This window comes from Trichosurus vulpecula, chromosome 4 (genome assembly GCF_011100635.1).
Source record: "Trichosurus vulpecula isolate mTriVul1 chromosome 4, mTriVul1.pri, whole genome shotgun sequence".
NCBI lineage: Eukaryota > Metazoa > Chordata > Mammalia > Diprotodontia > Phalangeridae > Trichosurus > Trichosurus vulpecula.
The window spans coordinates 295,566,902-295,584,025 of NC_050576.1; the positions used below are offsets into that span (position 1 = coordinate 295,566,902).

Consider the following 17,124-nt stretch of genomic DNA (forward strand, 5'->3'; position numbering starts at 1 on the left):
CTATTCTTATTTGTTATCAGGACTTTGTTTTTCTTTTCTTTTGAGGGGGGGAAGGGGGGAGAGGGGGGGAAGATAGTAGGGAGAAAAAAACGCTTAATAAATGAAAAAATAAAATTTAATTAAAAAAATAAAAATACAGAGGCAAAGGAAAACTTATATAAACTGACACAAAGTGAAATTAAGCATAACCAGAAAATAATAATATAAAGAGCAACAAAAAAAAATCGAAACTGAACACGAAGTAATTTTAATGGCCTTATTTGATCCTGAAGAAGAGATATGAAAATGTGCTTCCTATTCTGTTCAAAAGAGGGAGACTATGGGTATGGAACACTGAATAGAATATGCAACTGTACTCTATTGATGTGTTGGTTAGTCCCATAGAATTGCTTTTTTTCCTCTAATGCGCTTTATTATTTGCACAATAATTAAGTCAGCATAAAATAAAAGGCTAAATCATATGTTTAAAAAAAAGAGGTAGAGAAAATAGTAAACTCAAAAGAATCTCCAAGATCAGAAGGAAGAAATAAATTATATGAATACATAAAGTCACTGGTTTCATTAAGTGTAAGGAATTTCCAATGTGAGAATTTCTTCCACCCCTACAGATAGGAGGCACATGGAAGTTAAGTGAGGGACAAAGAACTACTAACATCTGAGGAAAAATTTGAACCCAGGTCTTCTTTAATCCAAACCCGTGCTCTATCCTCTACGGCATCTTGCCATCTAAGAAAGAAATAATTATTCTATACAAAAGCCAAAATCTTAGGTCCTGTGTGAATGATCAGTCTGTTTTCCATTACTGACGTTAACAACAGTATAAAGAAGGAAAAAATAACATTTATTTGTCCCTCCCATGAATTACTATAGGCAATGGCAAGCAGCTTGAGGAGCTACTATGGTCCTTAGCCTAGATACTTAACAACCTTTAGAAGGCAGTTCAATCAATCAATCAAGTACTTTATTAAGTACCTGACAAATATGCTGGGCAATGGGGATACAAAGAAAAAATGAAACCATCCCCGGCGTCAAATAGTTTATGTTCTATTGGGAGAAACAAGTACAAGTATGCAAGCGTATATGAAATATATACAAAGTATAGAGAATAGGTAAAGAAAAGGAATGCATGTTAATTAATAAAATTTTAAAGAAATAAACAGAAAAATGGTCTAAGTTCAATTTATGTAAGACCTTGAATACAAAATTAAAGAATTCAGATTTTATCGTATAGGAAACAGGGAGAAAGTTTTCAAGTAAGACATTTTAAGTGGAATTATTGAAAGATTCCTTGGCATTAGTGCTCTCCTGACTCAATGGAATAATTCCTCCAAAGCACTTATTACTTAGTGTAATAAAATGCTCAATTATTCACCTTCCAGAAGTCTAGCTCTCTGAAGCAGGCAAAACTACAATTAAGTCCTATATCAATGAAAGTCTGGTGCTGCTTTTCAGACCGAAAGGTGAAAGCCATCTGTGGTTTGAGTTGCAAAAATAAAGTTATTTGGGTCATTTTAATGGTTTTAATGATTTTTTAATATTAATGTTTTCTTTTTAAAAAAATCAGAGAACCATAGAATATCAGGATCACAAGCGATTTCAGATACCTTCTAGTTCAACCATAACTGAACTGTCTGTTCTATAATATCTCCAACAAGAGATTATTCTGCCTCCCCAGAAGGTTTGCAAGTGAGTTTCTGAAAACCCACTTGATCACCTCTTGAGGAAGGCTATTCAATTTCTGGACAGCTCTAATTGTTAGGGACTATTTTTTTACAAGCAAGTTAAAATCTGTTCCTCTGCAAATTTTATCCATTGTTCTTAGTTCTGACACCAGAAACCAAGCAGAACAAAGCCAATTCCTCTCCCAGTCAATCAACAAGCATTTACATTAAGCATTAAGGTGTAATCCTGTGCACATTCCAGTCTTTAAACTACTTGAACACCAGCTATACCAATTTGTACCCTCTTCAAAACTAAACAATTCCAGTTCCTTCATCTAATTCTCATATGGCAAGTTATACAGTCCCTTCAACATCTTGATTGCTTGCAAACTTATAAATGTCCTCCTTAAAACATAGTACCCCAAACAGAACAGCAGATTCCAGATGTGGTATAATTACAGCACAGTAAAGAAAAACCTTGCTTGCAACTCTCAGCACAGCCTAAGATCAAAACAGCTTTTTTGGCTGCTCAATCACATTACTGATTTATCCTGAGACTGCAGTGTCCTAAAATGTAGATTATTTCTATTTGAAGTTTGTTTCTATCTAGCCATACCTCCCTCATCATGTATTTGCAAAGTTGATTTCTAAACCCAAGTGTAGGACTTAACAATTTTATCTCTATGAAATTCTGCCTTACTGAATTTGGCTCATCATTCTAGCAAGTTCAAATCTATCTTGGGACCCAACTTTATAATTCAATGTGTTAATGAATCTACTAAGCTTCATGTCATTCATAGATCTGATAAGCATGTCTTTTAGCCTTTTATGCCTTTAGCCCTGTCTGTTGGTCTTTATGCTAATTTCTCTGCTTATATTTTCTTTGCTTGCATTTTCTCCGACGTTCAGGGGGCTGACTTTTCCCCTGAACTAGTGACTGTAATTAAAGAAGATTGCTGACTCCTCTAAAGTTGTTTTCCTTTAAAAGCAGATTAAAGAACCTGTGCTAGCAGGCCATCCTGGATATGCTAGGGTGCTTGCTGCTACACTAGGCACTGGGGATGTAAATTTTTTTTAAAAAATGTAACAATCTCTGCTCTCAAGGAGTTTTCATTTTATTCAGGGAGACAACTTACACATATTTATGTATATATATAGTAAATATAAGGCAGTTAAAAACAAAGTACTTAGGAAGGAAAGGCAACAGAAGTAAATGGATCAGGAAAGGTTTAATGTAGGTGAGACTTGACCTGTATCTTGAAGAAAGAGAGAGATTCTATGAGGTAGAGGTTAGGACATGCTGGACAGCTGGAAGAAAGGCACACATATAGGAGATGGAGTGCCATGTAGAAGAAATAGAAGGACAGTTCAGTAGAACTACAGTCAGGGAGAGGAAAAATAGATAAATGACGTTTTTGCTTAAAAAGGCTGGCACTTCAAGTCTCAGAGTTGCTTGGGGCCTTGCCCCAGAAGCACACAGCAGTATATGTTAGAGGCAGGACTTGAAGCTAAGGGTTCCTGACTTCCAGGTGGACTTTCTACCCAACGCACCAGACTGCTTTTCACTATCTTCAGTTTATCTCTTTTCTTCTAATTTGGCCGGTAAATAGCCTTTGCAGGCATGGAGGTCTCTCTAGACCTTTACTATTTCTCTTTCTTTCTTCTTTGGAATCACTTCTGTTTATCTTCAAAATAAAATTCTTACGTGTTTCACATTACTCCTGAACTAAATTCCCCCTAAAATTGTAGTCTACGGAATTTTACCTCTCTTTTCTCTGAACATGAAATCTCTTCTCCCCCACAATTACAGGGTCTGTATTTGGCTATGCCTAGCTTTTGTCTCTTTTCAAGAGCTCTAAAATAAAGGAGTCAGCTCCTTGCAAAGGCTCCATCATTTCTACTCAACAAACAGTTCATCCATATTAGTCATAATCAAGTCTAGAACAGCATTTCTCCTTGTCACTGATTCCATCATTTGAAGATATAACTATCTCTCTAAGGAGAGACAAGACAGCCCCATGGTAAACTCAGAGATAAAAAATGCTCCACTTAGTTGAGTAAGAAGATAATACAACAAAAGTCAGACAGAGTGAATTGAAGACAAGGTTGAATTTCCAATGCAGAACAAAAAGAAGTACGAATCCTGCTAAGATATTTAGAGACGATAAATACTATGGTTTTAATGAGAAGAAGAACTAATGAGAACTGATTGGAAGATGGAGAAATTGGCTACTGAAATAGTCTAAGGGTGAAGTGAGGAGGGCCTACACCAGGGTGGTGGCAGTGTCAGAGGAAAGAAGGGAAAGACAGATGTTATGAGAGTTTAATCAAGAGGACTTGGCAACTGATTAGATATGGAAGGAGGCAGAGGGAATAGTCTAAGGAGAGGAAGATGACACCTAAGGTGTGATCCAGGATAATCAGGAGAATGATAAAATCTGAAAGAGAGCAGGGACAGATAATTGCAACTGTTTTGAACATGCTGAGTTTTAGAAGTCTTTAGGACATCCGGTTTGAGCTGTCTGTAGCTATAAATGTGAGACTGGAGGTAGGAGAGTGTAACCAGAGTGACCTTTGTTTTCTTTGAGTGACTCAGCTTACCTCATTGAGCCTCGCTGGGTGCTGGGGCTTCTCTTCCGGGGCAGGAAGCCCAGAAACCATGGCAGGAAGAAGAGAACTTCCTGTGTGATGAGTTATGGGGCTGGCTGAGGGGAGGTGTGTTAACCTGGTCTACGCTAGGTGGAGGGGCCAACTCAAGAACCAATCAGCTCTGGTCATTCAGGCAGCGCTTGATGATGTCAAAAACTCTATAAGAGGGGAGAGGACAGCTTGAAGAGCTCTTTTTCCTTTTCCGGTTGGCATGGGAGCAGTGGGGAGCATGACTCTGGGCTAGCCCTTGCTCTCGGGCTGAGCCCAGATGTTGGTAACTATGAATTGTATTGGGTCTGTCTGTTGGTATTTGTGATTTGTTTGCATTTACTTCTGAAGTTAGGGGTAGTGGTTTTGTTTTCCCCCAAACTAAATGAATGTTCTGAACTTCAGGGTGCTGGCTGTTTGTTCCCCTGAACTAGCTGACTGTAATCTGTATTTGGCCTGTCTGTTGATGCTTGCCTGTATGCGCTCCCCTGAACTAACTGAATGCTGGTGTTTTCCCCCCTTAACTAAATGAATGTTGTCTGTATGCTAACTGAATGCTGGATTAAAGTAAGCTGGTCAACCCCTTCACCGTGCTTTCCTTGTTTAAGCAGATAAAAAGAACCTGTGCTTTCCCAGCGTGCCAGCAGCCTCTTGGGTGCTGGCTGTGGGGGGATCTTACGCCCCCACAGGAGCTGCTAGCCGATTGTTAAAACAGAGAGATAAATTAAAGCTCAGGCTGGACAAATCTGAGAAACCTCTACATAATGATGATAACTGAACTGATGGGAGGACAAGATCAACAAGTGATACTATACAGAAAGAGAAGAGGCACAGGGCAGAGCTATAGGAAACACCCAGGGTTAGGTTAGCAAGCATGATCTGGGTGAAGATCCAGCAAGGGAGACTAGAAGGAGCAGTCAGACAGGTAGGCAATCTAGGAGACAAAAACCTAGGGAGAAAAAATTATTAAGGAGAGGAAAACCATCAACAGTCTCAAAGGCTGCTGAGAGCTTGAGAAAAATAAAGATTGAGGAAAAGGCATTAGATTGGGAAATTAAAGAGATCACGGGAAGCTTTGGAAAGAGCAGTTCCGGATGAATTATGAGGTCAGACATCAAGACTGCTCCCTGGGAGCTCAAAGTGGAGAAGTGGAAGCACTGATTATAGTCTTCTCAAGGAGTCTGGTCATGAAAGGGAGGTAGTAGACAAGGTCAGACCAAGTGAGAGTTTTACAATGATGATGGAAACATGAATGTGTTTGTAGGCAGCAGAGAAGCAGCCAGTAGACAAGAAGAGATTGACGATTACTGACAGAATAGAGATAATAGAGGAGGCTCTCTATGGAAGAAGACAGGATGGAACTGGATAACCTTTTCATGGGAGACAGGTGGTGGAAATAGCAGCAGACGGTATCTAAGCAATATAAGACAAATTATAATTATGACCAATCAAAATTTAAATTATGTCCAATGTATTTTGTTTACTAAAGCAAAAACTGTGTCATTTATTTGAGTAACACTGCCATTAAAAGAGTGAAAACAAAAAGTTATATAGAAAATTCATTGATTTAGAAAATATAACTTTCCTACCTACATCAGATAACCAAAATGTCACTGCATTTATATTATTTTACAATTACTGGGGTTTTTTTTTAAAAGGGAAAAGACCTAACCACTCAATTTTCTTATGAAAAGCAGCTGATTCATTGTAATCACCAATCATATCTATATGAGTGCTGAAACACACATCCATTCTCTTGGTAGAAGCAGTTGCTATGCCAGTTGATTTTGATTTACTGTTTCTCTGGGTTATAAAGGAGGGAGTTCAATGCTGGAAATGGGAGAAAGGGGGCAGTATATCAGGAAAGGACTATGGGTAAAAACAAAAGGCATCAATAAAAAACTAAAGTAAAATCAGAGGCTACAATAAACAAATTTAATGTAAGGGACCCAGTGATTCTCTGAGAACTGACTCAGTATCCAAAAAGACTGTTCAGCTGGGAAAAAGCCAGGCAAATAAGAGAATTCTAGATGTTCTCCTAAAGGTTTATAACCTACACAAAATGTCATGGTGTTCCCTGGTTCAGTCTACTATCTCAAGACTTATCCATATTTGACTATGACCTCCAAAGGGGGATCAAAATTTTCCTGCAATTTCCAGGCCCTCCTGGAAAAGCAGGATCTATAAGGGCCCAAGCGGTGAATACTCTTAGGTTCTACTGGTCTCAAGCCTCCTACTAAATGGATTTCATCTTGCCTCATTCCTACAGGGCTCCCAAAGTCATCCTAGATTCTAATAGCTAGAAGGAGCTTTAAATTCATACCAAACAGATTAAGTTGGAAAACAAAACATGTATTTTAAATTTCCTTAAGAAAAAGCAAAATATAAATTTGATCACTCTGTCAAAACTTCTTTCGCACTGATACTGATCTTTTAGTGTACAACCAAAAATAAATAATATTCATTAGTTGGAGCTAGGTGACACAGTACACAGTGCCAGGAATCAGGAAGACCTAAGTTCAAATCCAGCCTCAGACATTTACTGGCACTGTGACCCTGGGCAAAGTCACCTAACTTCTGCCTCAGTATCCTCATCATAAAATGGGGACAATAACAGAACCTACCTTGCAGGGTTGTTGTGAGAATCAAATGAGATAATATCTCTTAAAGAGCTCAGCACAGTGCCTGGCACATAGTAAGCACTATATAAATGTTAGCTATAATTATTATTATTAGATTTTTAAAATTAAATAGTATCTTTCTGACTCAAAACTAATTTTAATCAAACAACTCACAGTTACTTGGTTACCTTCCTGAGTTCTCAATTGTAATCTTCAAAGTTCTTTCAAGTTTTTTTTCCCACAAGGCATGATAAACAAGAATGTGGTATTTTGACAATAATTTTTCCTGTCTGATGGCACAAAATTATTAAATACCAATGCTTAATGAGAGAAACTAAGACATTTCTTTCCCTGTGAGTCTTTCAAATATAAGCTATCTATCCATTACTGTTTAAGTCTTGTTAAAGTCCTGTTTAAAAGCAGAGGAATAGCTAAGACTCAAGGCTGCTCCTATTCAAGGTATGTCATTATTCTCTCTTCCCTTTTACAAATTTGCAATCTGATGAAGCAAGTGAAGAACTGCAAGTACCTGAAGAGGATAAGTGTCAGAGCTACTCATCAAGCAACTGGTACAAGAAAAAAAGAAACATTAAAAAGCATTCTAAAATGCACTAGTGCTAGGAAAGAAAGCTCCAAGTTATAACCTAAAAGAGCAGATGGATGCTTTTTGCCAACTTTGTTTTATATTTTTACTTTTAAAAAAGAAAAATGAAAGGCATTTAATTAAATGAAAGTTGCTATTGAATATTTTTTTACTCCGAGAGAAAAAAAATCTTCATTTAAGGTTCTCATCTTTATAATTTTACATTTTCCTAGTCTCAAATCTGAAATTCAACAATTGCTCCCATGTGCAATGCAATTTGCTGGGCCCTGGGGAAACAAGACATACTCCTTGCTTTCAAGAACCTTAAGCACCTAGTATCACAGGCTTTATAGCATCATAAATGCAAAGCTAAATTTAAAGAGGTCACCAGGTCCAACACCAACATTTTGCAAATGAGGAAATGAAGGCCTGAAAAATTTAAATGACTCACCCAAGGCCATACAGTTAGTATGTGGTAAAGCCAGGAATCAAATCCAGGTCCTCTGACTAAACCCAGCACTCTTGCCACTGTACTATACTGGGATCAAAAAGGGATATAAATCTCAAGTTAATAAATCAGCAAGCATTTGTTAAGCACAAGTCAGGCACAGGGGCTACAAAAACAAAAACCAAACTAGTCCCTATTCTCAGAGAGTTTACATACTGTCAGGGAAATCAGAATAACACCAGGCAGCGGAATAGAAAAAAAATTTTTTTAAATCACTGCAATCTAAAGTAAATTTCTCTTTGGAGCAAACACAAACAAGAAAGTAACACACCTGTGTTTATTACTTGCCTGATGTATTCCCCAAAATTTTACCTTTTTTTAAATAATGCTAAAACTTGAAGACTTATAATGTTAAAATACCTATAAGAAAATTAAGGCTTATGATAACTTGGTATCAAGTTAGACAATGTAAAATATATCAAAATATAGTAATCAAGAAAATCTCTAAGTTTTTAAGGGAGATCCCTTAATCTAGCATTACTTTGAGGAGACTGAATTTTCCTGTAATTATTTAAAACCAGAAAAGAAAAAGAAAACCTTAGATGACAAATCCACTCTGACTCAAACTGGAAAATAGAATCAATCCCTACGCATTTTTCATCTCTACATGCAAATTTCTCATTTCATTTTCACATGCAAAACAGAAGAAAGAGTAAGTGCCTACTTTTCTTACCAGAGCATGATACAGTGCTAGTATTTTCATCAATAGCCTGTTGAAAAGATAAGTACAAAGGGCCCAAATTGCCAATTTAGTTTTATAAGTCTTAAATATAAACTAAAGGAAGATTACTAGATACTAACCTTAATAGTAGCCCTTTCCCCCACAAAATAAAACTATTTCAAATATATCGGACATTAGACTTCAAACTTGTAGCCTTCTTCAACCATAGGATATCAAGTCATCTGGATTGGAAATCTAAAAATGCAGAAAAACACAGGAGTTATTGTTTATGGACATTCTCTAGTAATCATTAAAAAAAGGTTAAATTTCTTAAAACTGTCATACCCATAAATCTCCCTTATGTTTATGAAAAATTTATAAACAAGATATTTAATGATATTTTTTATATAAAAACAAATCAATAAATATTTACTAAATACTTATTATGTAAGGTATAGTACCAAGGTATCAAAGTGCTCTTGTCTTCAAAAGGGTTTAATTGGGAAAGCAAGACATAATTTAATTAAACGCTAAATACCAGATCTACCCACCTATTCAGAATCTAGCTTAATTGCAATTACATACATCTAGGACACAGCTAAAAATCAGGAAATAAGCACAAGTACTCTGACCATCTACAATGCAGCTATCCGTTCATTCAATAAATCAATATGTATTAAATGTCTATTGTGTAAAAATCACTAGGCTAGACACTGAAAGAGAAAGTTTAAATAAGACATAACTCCTACTATCATCAAAGCAATCACAAATAACAATATTAGAAAGTATAAGAGTGCTCATACAAAATGTCAAATAAGTGAAATTCAAAGGGAACTTACTAATACCAAAAAGTCCATGCACCAAGCTCATGTATTCTATTACCTCTTGCTCTCAGGTAAAGCAAATTTACTTTTATTTTATACAGTCAACAGGTATTAGCTACGAACTAACTATGTGACCTCAGGCACTGTGCTAGGATCTGGGAATATAAGTACAAAGAATGAAACAATTCCTAGATGGAATAAGCTTACATTTCAATGGAGGAAATAATAAGTACATATAAAATATATACAGTATAAATAGAAAGTTAACAAGTACAAGTATATTCAAAGTAATTAAGCACAAAATAACTTAGAAAGCAGGATATTAGCAATCGGAGAGGTGTAATAACAATGCTGCTTGCCACTACTGTAGATGTGTAAGACCAATAACACCAGCACACAGGAGGGCTACTAGCACAAGTTCTTTAATCTGCTTTTCTAAGGAAAGCAACTTTAAGGGGTTTACGATCTTACTTTACATACATATATCATTCACTTAGTTTGGGGGAAAAGCCAGCATCCTGAACTTCAGAGAGGATACAAACAGAAATTACAAGCATATGTTATATAAACAGAGCAAATAAACACAAACCAGTAGACAGGTTTCTAACATTCTAACTATGGCAATACATACAGTTACCAGAGAGAGAAGCATCAACATCTGGGTTTTCAAAGGTGTGGGGAGGAGGTGCTCCATGACGGCTACCCAGAGTCTCCTCTGGTCAAATCACAGGACACTTGCAGTGAGTGAGAGCCCCAAAACAAAATGCCAACCTCAGAGCTAATATACCCTGTTCAGGACCCTGAGGGCTCAACACCTACTTAGCAAAAGGCGGGGAGGTCAGGAGAGGCTTCATGAAGATGGTGCCTGAGGTGCATTTTTTATCCAAGTAACAGACCATTTCTTTTCTCTCCTTTCCACCTTCCTCACAACATTGAAAAGAAAAAAGAAAAACAACTCTTCAAAGAAATATGAAGAGTCAGGGAAACAAATTCCCCCCTGGTAACATACAAAAACACTTGTCTCATTCTGCACCTTGAATTCATCAACTGTTGGAGACGTGTAGCAGTATCATCACTAAACCTTGGAACTGTGGTTGCCATTACAGTTATCAATGTTTATAAATCCTTCCTAAGTTGTCCTTAAAATGTTGCAAGATATAGACCAGGACAACTGGAAATAGCCCCAGGCACAAGGGATGGCCAATGCAAAGGAACCAATACCAGAGATGGATTATCATGTGTAAGAAACAGAGATCAGTTTGGCTAGACTGCAAAGTATGGGAAGAGGAATAATGCCACATGACATTGGAAAATAGGACAAGGTCAGCTGTGTAGGGCTCTAAGAGCTGAACAGAGGAGTTTTTGTATTTTATCCTAGAAGCAACTATAAGTCTGAAGTTGATTAAGAAGAGTCATCACATTGTCAGATTTGTACTTAAAGAAAATCATTTTGACACTAGTATGCAGGATATATTGAAGTGGTGACATTTGAGGCAGAAGGACCCATTAGAAGGCTGCTGCAAGAAGGAACAGCTGACAATGACAGCCTAAACTAGAGGTAGGTGTGTGAGCACAGAGAAGGGGTTAAATGTGAGATACTGTAAAGAAAGAAATAGCAAGATTTGGCAACCAAATGTTTTCACAAGGTAAGAGAATTATAAACCTATGGCACTTAGAAGAACGGTGGTACTTTTATAGAAGTTAAATTTGGAAAGGGGGAAGATACAGAGAGAAAGATAATTAGTTCAGTTTTGAACATGATGAGTTTAAGATGTCTCCAAGGAAACCACTTTTAAATATCCAATAAACAATAGGCATTCTGGGACTGAAGGTTGGGGGTGATACTAGGACTGGATGAATACCCTGGGAGCCACCTAAACCCATGGGAACTGATGAGATTACCAAGAAAGAAAGTATAGCGGGAGAAGAGGATCCACCATCACGGCACATGAGGTTGCTGCTCCACCAGCAAAGGATACTAAGGAATGGTCTAAAAGGTGGGAAGGGAAATGTCATGAAAACTGAGAAAGTATGCAAAAAGGAGAAGGTGGTCAACCATGTCAGATCTGAGCTGTGGGTACACTGAGAAGGATAGCAAATGAGAAAAGATCATCAGATCTGGCTACTAAGAGATCATTGGGGGGGTGGAGCCAAGATGGCTACGTGAAAACAGCATCTTACCAGAGCTCTCTCACAAGTTCTGTCAGATACCTCTAAAAAAGTGAATCTGTGCAGATATGAGAGAGTTAGAAGCTGCTAGCAGTCTGAGTGGGGCAAATTTCCAAGCCAGGAGAGTGCAAAAGGTCGACGGGAAGAATCTGTAGGATGGGAGAGCACTTGGTATGCAGCACTGCACCAGACAGCACCAAGGCGGAAGCAGCTACGGAAACCAGCCAGCGATCCAGACTAGAAAAAAGCTGGGCACCCAAAACCAGCAGAGATCCCCTCTCAAAACAGGACAGGAGTCTATAGAAGTAACTGAGAGGCACCAGTGCAACACCTCTGGCTATGAGACATCTATTCGTGAGGCTTGCAGCCCAAAGGTTTGACATGTGCATTCTTGAACCTCTGGGAGACATAATGGCCAGGTAAATGGCTCTAATCCCTCCCCCTGGCCCAGAGAATTCTTCGGGAAAAACACTGGAATACAGGAGACAGAAGTGAGGCTTCAGTGGCAGAGCAGTGGGAGTTCCTGAGTCTCGGAGGGGCAGAGCCAGCAGGGGTCAACACCAAGAGCCCAGACGTACCTTTGCACAGCCAGGGGAGGTGGCAAACACCAGCACAGACAACGAACAGCTGAGATCATTGCTGAAGAGCAACAGTCCTGGAGAGCAGTCCCAGGGGAAAAGAAGACTTTGGGCAGCCAGACCCCTCCCCCACACATCAAGAAACTGAAGGCTATAATACACGAAGCCAGTAGCTAGACTCACAATTCCCAGAACATGAAACCTGGGATAGAGATCCCTGAGCCCCCAAAGCAGAAATCTACTGTAAAGTCAGGAAAAAGCTAACCAACATGAAGAACAACACGAAAACAAACAAGGACCATTGATTCTTTTTATGCAGACAGGGATGATCAAAATACCAATTTGGAAGAGGATAGCATTGACACTATATCCATATCTGATACCTCAAAAGGGAATGTGAACTGATCTCAAGCCCAAAAAGCATTACTAAAAGAGCTAAAGGAGGATTTTAAAAACCAAATTAGGGAGGTAAAAGAAAAAATGGAAAAAAAAAACCGCTGATGAAATCAAGTTTTTAAAAAATAAGATCGGTGAAATGCCTAGGGAGATTCAGAATCTAAATAGAGAAAATGACCCCCCAAAAGGTAAAATCAACCAACTGGAAAAGGAGACTCAAAAGCAAAATGAGGACAGCAACTCATTAAAAATTAGAATTGAGCAAGTGGAAGTTAAAGACTCTATGAGGCATCAAGAAGTAGTAAAACAAAATGTAAAGAATGAAAAAACATTAGAAAATCTGAAATATCTGATTGGAAAAACAACTGACCTGGAAAATAGGTCCAGGAGACACAATTTAAGAATTACTGGTCTACCAGAAATCCACAATGAAAAAAAGAGCCTTAACAGTGTCGCTGAAGAAATTATCAAATATAACTACCCAGAGGTTCTAGAACCAGAGGGTAAAATAGTCATTGAAAGAATCCACTGATCACCCCCTGAAAGAGATCCCAAATTGAAAACTCCAAGAAATATTATAGCCAAATTTCAGAATTACAAAGTCAAGGAGAAAATACTGCAAGCAGCCAAAAAGAAACAATTCAAATATCATGGAACTACACTCAGGATCACGCAGGATATTTCAGCTTCTACATTAAATGATAGGAGAAACTGGAATATGATATTCCAAAGGGCAAAGGAGCTGGGACTACAAACAAGGATCAACTACCCAGCAAAATTGAGCATAATTTTTCAGGCAAGGAGATGGACATTCAATGAAATAAGGGAATTCCAGACCTTCCTGATGAAAAGGCCAGAACTCAATGGAAAATTTGATCGTCAAATACAAAACTCAAGAGAGATATAAAAAGGTAAACACAGGGAAAAACCCCCCACAAACTTTATTAATCAATAAGGACAAATTATTCACTTCTTTATATAGGATTACATCATCTTATGTATGTTTTATATATATGTCAATCTTGAGAATTATAGTTATTATGACAATTGAAAGGGATACACATAGATTGTAGATGTCTGTATAAAATAACTGATGTAAAGATAAAAAACATAATTAAGAGATGTAAAGGGAGGGTTCCGGGAGAAGAGGTAAGGTGATAGTAGTAAAAGGGTAAATTACATCAAATGAAGAGGCCCAAAAACACATTATAGTAGAGGGAAAGAAGGGAGGAAGAACAGCAGTATTTGAGCTTTACTCTCATTGGGTTTGGTTCAAGAAGGGAATAACATACCCTGATAAGTATAGAAATCTAACTTGTCCTACAGACAGTAGGAAGGGAAAGGGGAAAAACAGGGATGGGGTGGTCAGAAGGGAGGGAAGAAGTAGCAAGTGGAACAGTAAGATAAGGGAGGGGAATCAAGAGGGAAAGTAAACTGAGGAAGGCGGTGGTCAAAAGCAAAACTTTGTTGAGGAGTGGAAGGGGAAAGGGAGAAATAAAAGCATAAACAGGGGAAATAGGATGGAGAAAAAACACAGATAGTAATCATAACTGTGAATGTGAATGGGATGAACTCTCCCATGAAATGGAAGCAGATAGCAGAATGGAGTAAAAACCATAATTCTACAATATGCTGTTTACAAGAAACACATTTGAAACAGGGGGATACACACAGGGTAAAGGTAAAAGGCTGGAATAAAATATATTGCGCTTCAGCTAAAGTAAAAAAAGCAGGGGTAGCAATCCTAATCTCAGACAAAGCAAAAGTAAAGATAGATCTAATTAAAAGAGAGAAGGAAGGACACTACATCCTGCTAAGAGGCACCATAAACAATGAAGCAGTATCACTGTTTAACATATATGCACCAAGTGGTATGGCATGGAAATTCATAGAGGAGAGGTTAAGGGAGTTACAGGAAGAAATAGACAGCAAAACTATAATAATGGGGGACTCCAACCTCCCCCTCTCTGAACTTGATAAATCTAACCTCAAAATAAACAAGAAAGAAGTTAAGGAGGTAAACAGAATTGTAGAAAAGGCAGATATGATAGACTTCTGGAGAAAACTGAATGGGGATAAAAAGGAACATACTGTCTTCTCAGCAGTACATGGCACGTACTCAAAAACTGACCATGTACTAGGGCATAAAAACCTCACAATCCAGTGCAGAAAGGCACAAGTGGTCAAAGCATCCTTTTCAGATCACAATGCAATGAAAATTATTTGTAATAAAGAACCATGGAAAAATAAGCTAAAAATTAATTGGAAACTAAATAATCTAATTCTGAAGAATAAGGAGGCCAAAGAACAAATCATAGAAACAATTAATAACTTCATTCAAGAAAATGACAATAATGACACAACATAACAAAACTTATGCTGTGCAGCAAAAGCAGTTCTTATGGGAAGTTTTATATCTCTAAAAGCTTACATGAATAAAATAGAGAAAAAGGAGATCAATGAATTGGGCACACAACTGAAAAAGCTAGAAAAAAGAACAAATTGAAAATCCCAAATTAAATACCAAATTTGAAATACTGAAAATCAAAGGAGAGATTAATAAAACTGAAATCAAGAAAACTATTGAATTAATAAAACAAAGAGCTGGCTTTATGAAAAAACCAATAAAATTGATAAACCTTTGGTCAATTTGATTAAAAAAAAGAAAGAAAAAAATCTAATTACCAGTATCAAAAATGGAAAGGGTGAATTTACCTCCAATGAAGAGGAAATCAAAACAATAACTAGGAATCATTTTGCCCAATTGTATCCCCATAAATTTGACAACCTTAGGGATATGGATGAATATCTACAAAAATATAAATTGCCCAGGTAAACAAAAGAGGAAGTAAAATTCCTAAATAACCCCATCTCAGAAAAAGAAATTGAGCAAGACATCAATGAACTCCCTAGGAAAAAATCTCCAGGGCCAGATGGTTTTACATGTGACTTTTATCAAACATTTAAAGAACAATTAATTCCTATACTTTATAGACTATTTGGGAAAATAGGTGAAGGAGTCCTACCAAATTCGTTTTATGACACAAATATGGTACTAATACCCAAACCAGGAAGAGTCAAAACAGAGAAATAAAATTATAGACCAATTTCCCTAATGAATATTGATACAAAAATTCTAAATAAAACATTAGCAAAAATATTGCAGCAACTTATCACCAGAATAATACACTACAACCAGGTAGGATTTATTCCAGGAATGCAAGGCTGGTTCAGTACTAGGAAAACTATCAGCATAATTGATCACATCAACAACAAAACTAGCAGAAACCATATGATCACATCAATAGATGCAGAAAAGGCCTCTGACAAAATACAACACCCATTCCTATTAAAAACAATACGAAGCATAGGAATAAATGGAGCCTTCCTTAAAATTATAAATAGCATCTAACTAAAACCATCAACAAGTATTACTTGTAATGGGGATAAGCTAGATGCATTGCCAATAAGATCAGGGGTGAAACAAGGATGTCCATTATCATCCCTACTATTCAATTTGGTACTAGAAATGTTAGCTGTAGCAATAAGAGAAGAAAAAGAAATTGAAGGAATTAGAACAGGAAAAGAAGTTGTTAAATTATCACTTTTTGCAGATAATATGATGATTTACTTAGCGAATCCTAGAGAATCAAGTAAAAAACTATTTGAAATAATAAACAACTTTAGCAAAGTTGCAGGATATAGAATAAACCCACATAAATCCTCAGCATTCCTATACATTACTAACAAAGCCCAACAGCAAGAAATGGAAAGAGAAATTCCATTCAAAGTTACTGTAGATACTATAAAATATTTGGGAGTCTATCTGCCAAGACAAACCCAGGGCCTATATGAACATAATAATAAAACACTTATCACGCGAATAAAATCAGATCTAAATAAATGGAAAAATATCAGTTGCTCATGGTTAGGTTGAGGTAACATAGTAAAAATGACAATTTTACCTAAATTAATTTACCTATTCAGTGCGATACCAATCGAACTACCAAAAAATTATCGTACGGAGTTGGATAAAATAATAACAAAACTCATCTGGAAGAACAAAAGGTCTAGAATATCTAGGGTATTAATGAAAAGAAATGCAAGGGAAGGTGGCCTAGCCATACCAGGTATACTATAAAGCAGCAGTCATCAAAACTACCTGGTACTAGCTAAGAAACAGAGTCTTGGATCAGTGGAATAGGATAGGTACACAAGATGGAGAAGTCAACAACTACAGCAATATACTCTTTCATAGACCCAAAGAATCCAGCTTCTGGGCTAAGAATTCACTATTTCACAAAAACTGCAGAGAAAATTGGAAAATGGTAGGGCAGAAACTGGGCATAGACCAATATCTTACACCATATACCAAATAAAGTCAAAATGGGTTCATAATTTAGGAATAAAGGCTATACTATAAGCAATTTGGGAGAGCAAGGAATAGTTTACCTGTCAGATTTATGGGAAAGGGAAGAATTCATGG

At 37.1% G+C, this 17,124-nt stretch overlaps 1 protein-coding gene across 4 annotated transcripts in view; it reads right to left on the reverse strand.

Moving 5' to 3' along the window:
• Positions 1 to 17,124, reverse strand: part of ZDBF2 (zinc finger DBF-type containing 2) — a 73,254-nt gene that overhangs the window by 37,956 nt on the left and 18,174 nt on the right. For all 4 annotated transcript variants that reach the window (XM_036757374.1, XM_036757370.1, XM_036757372.1 and 1 more), the window contains exons 3-4: positions 8,812 to 8,926; positions 7,954 to 8,040 (exon numbers count right to left, since the gene is read on the reverse strand). The gene's annotated coding sequence lies outside the window, so the exon portion shown is untranslated. The remainder of the gene's footprint in view (positions 1 to 7,953; positions 8,041 to 8,811; positions 8,927 to 17,124) is intronic.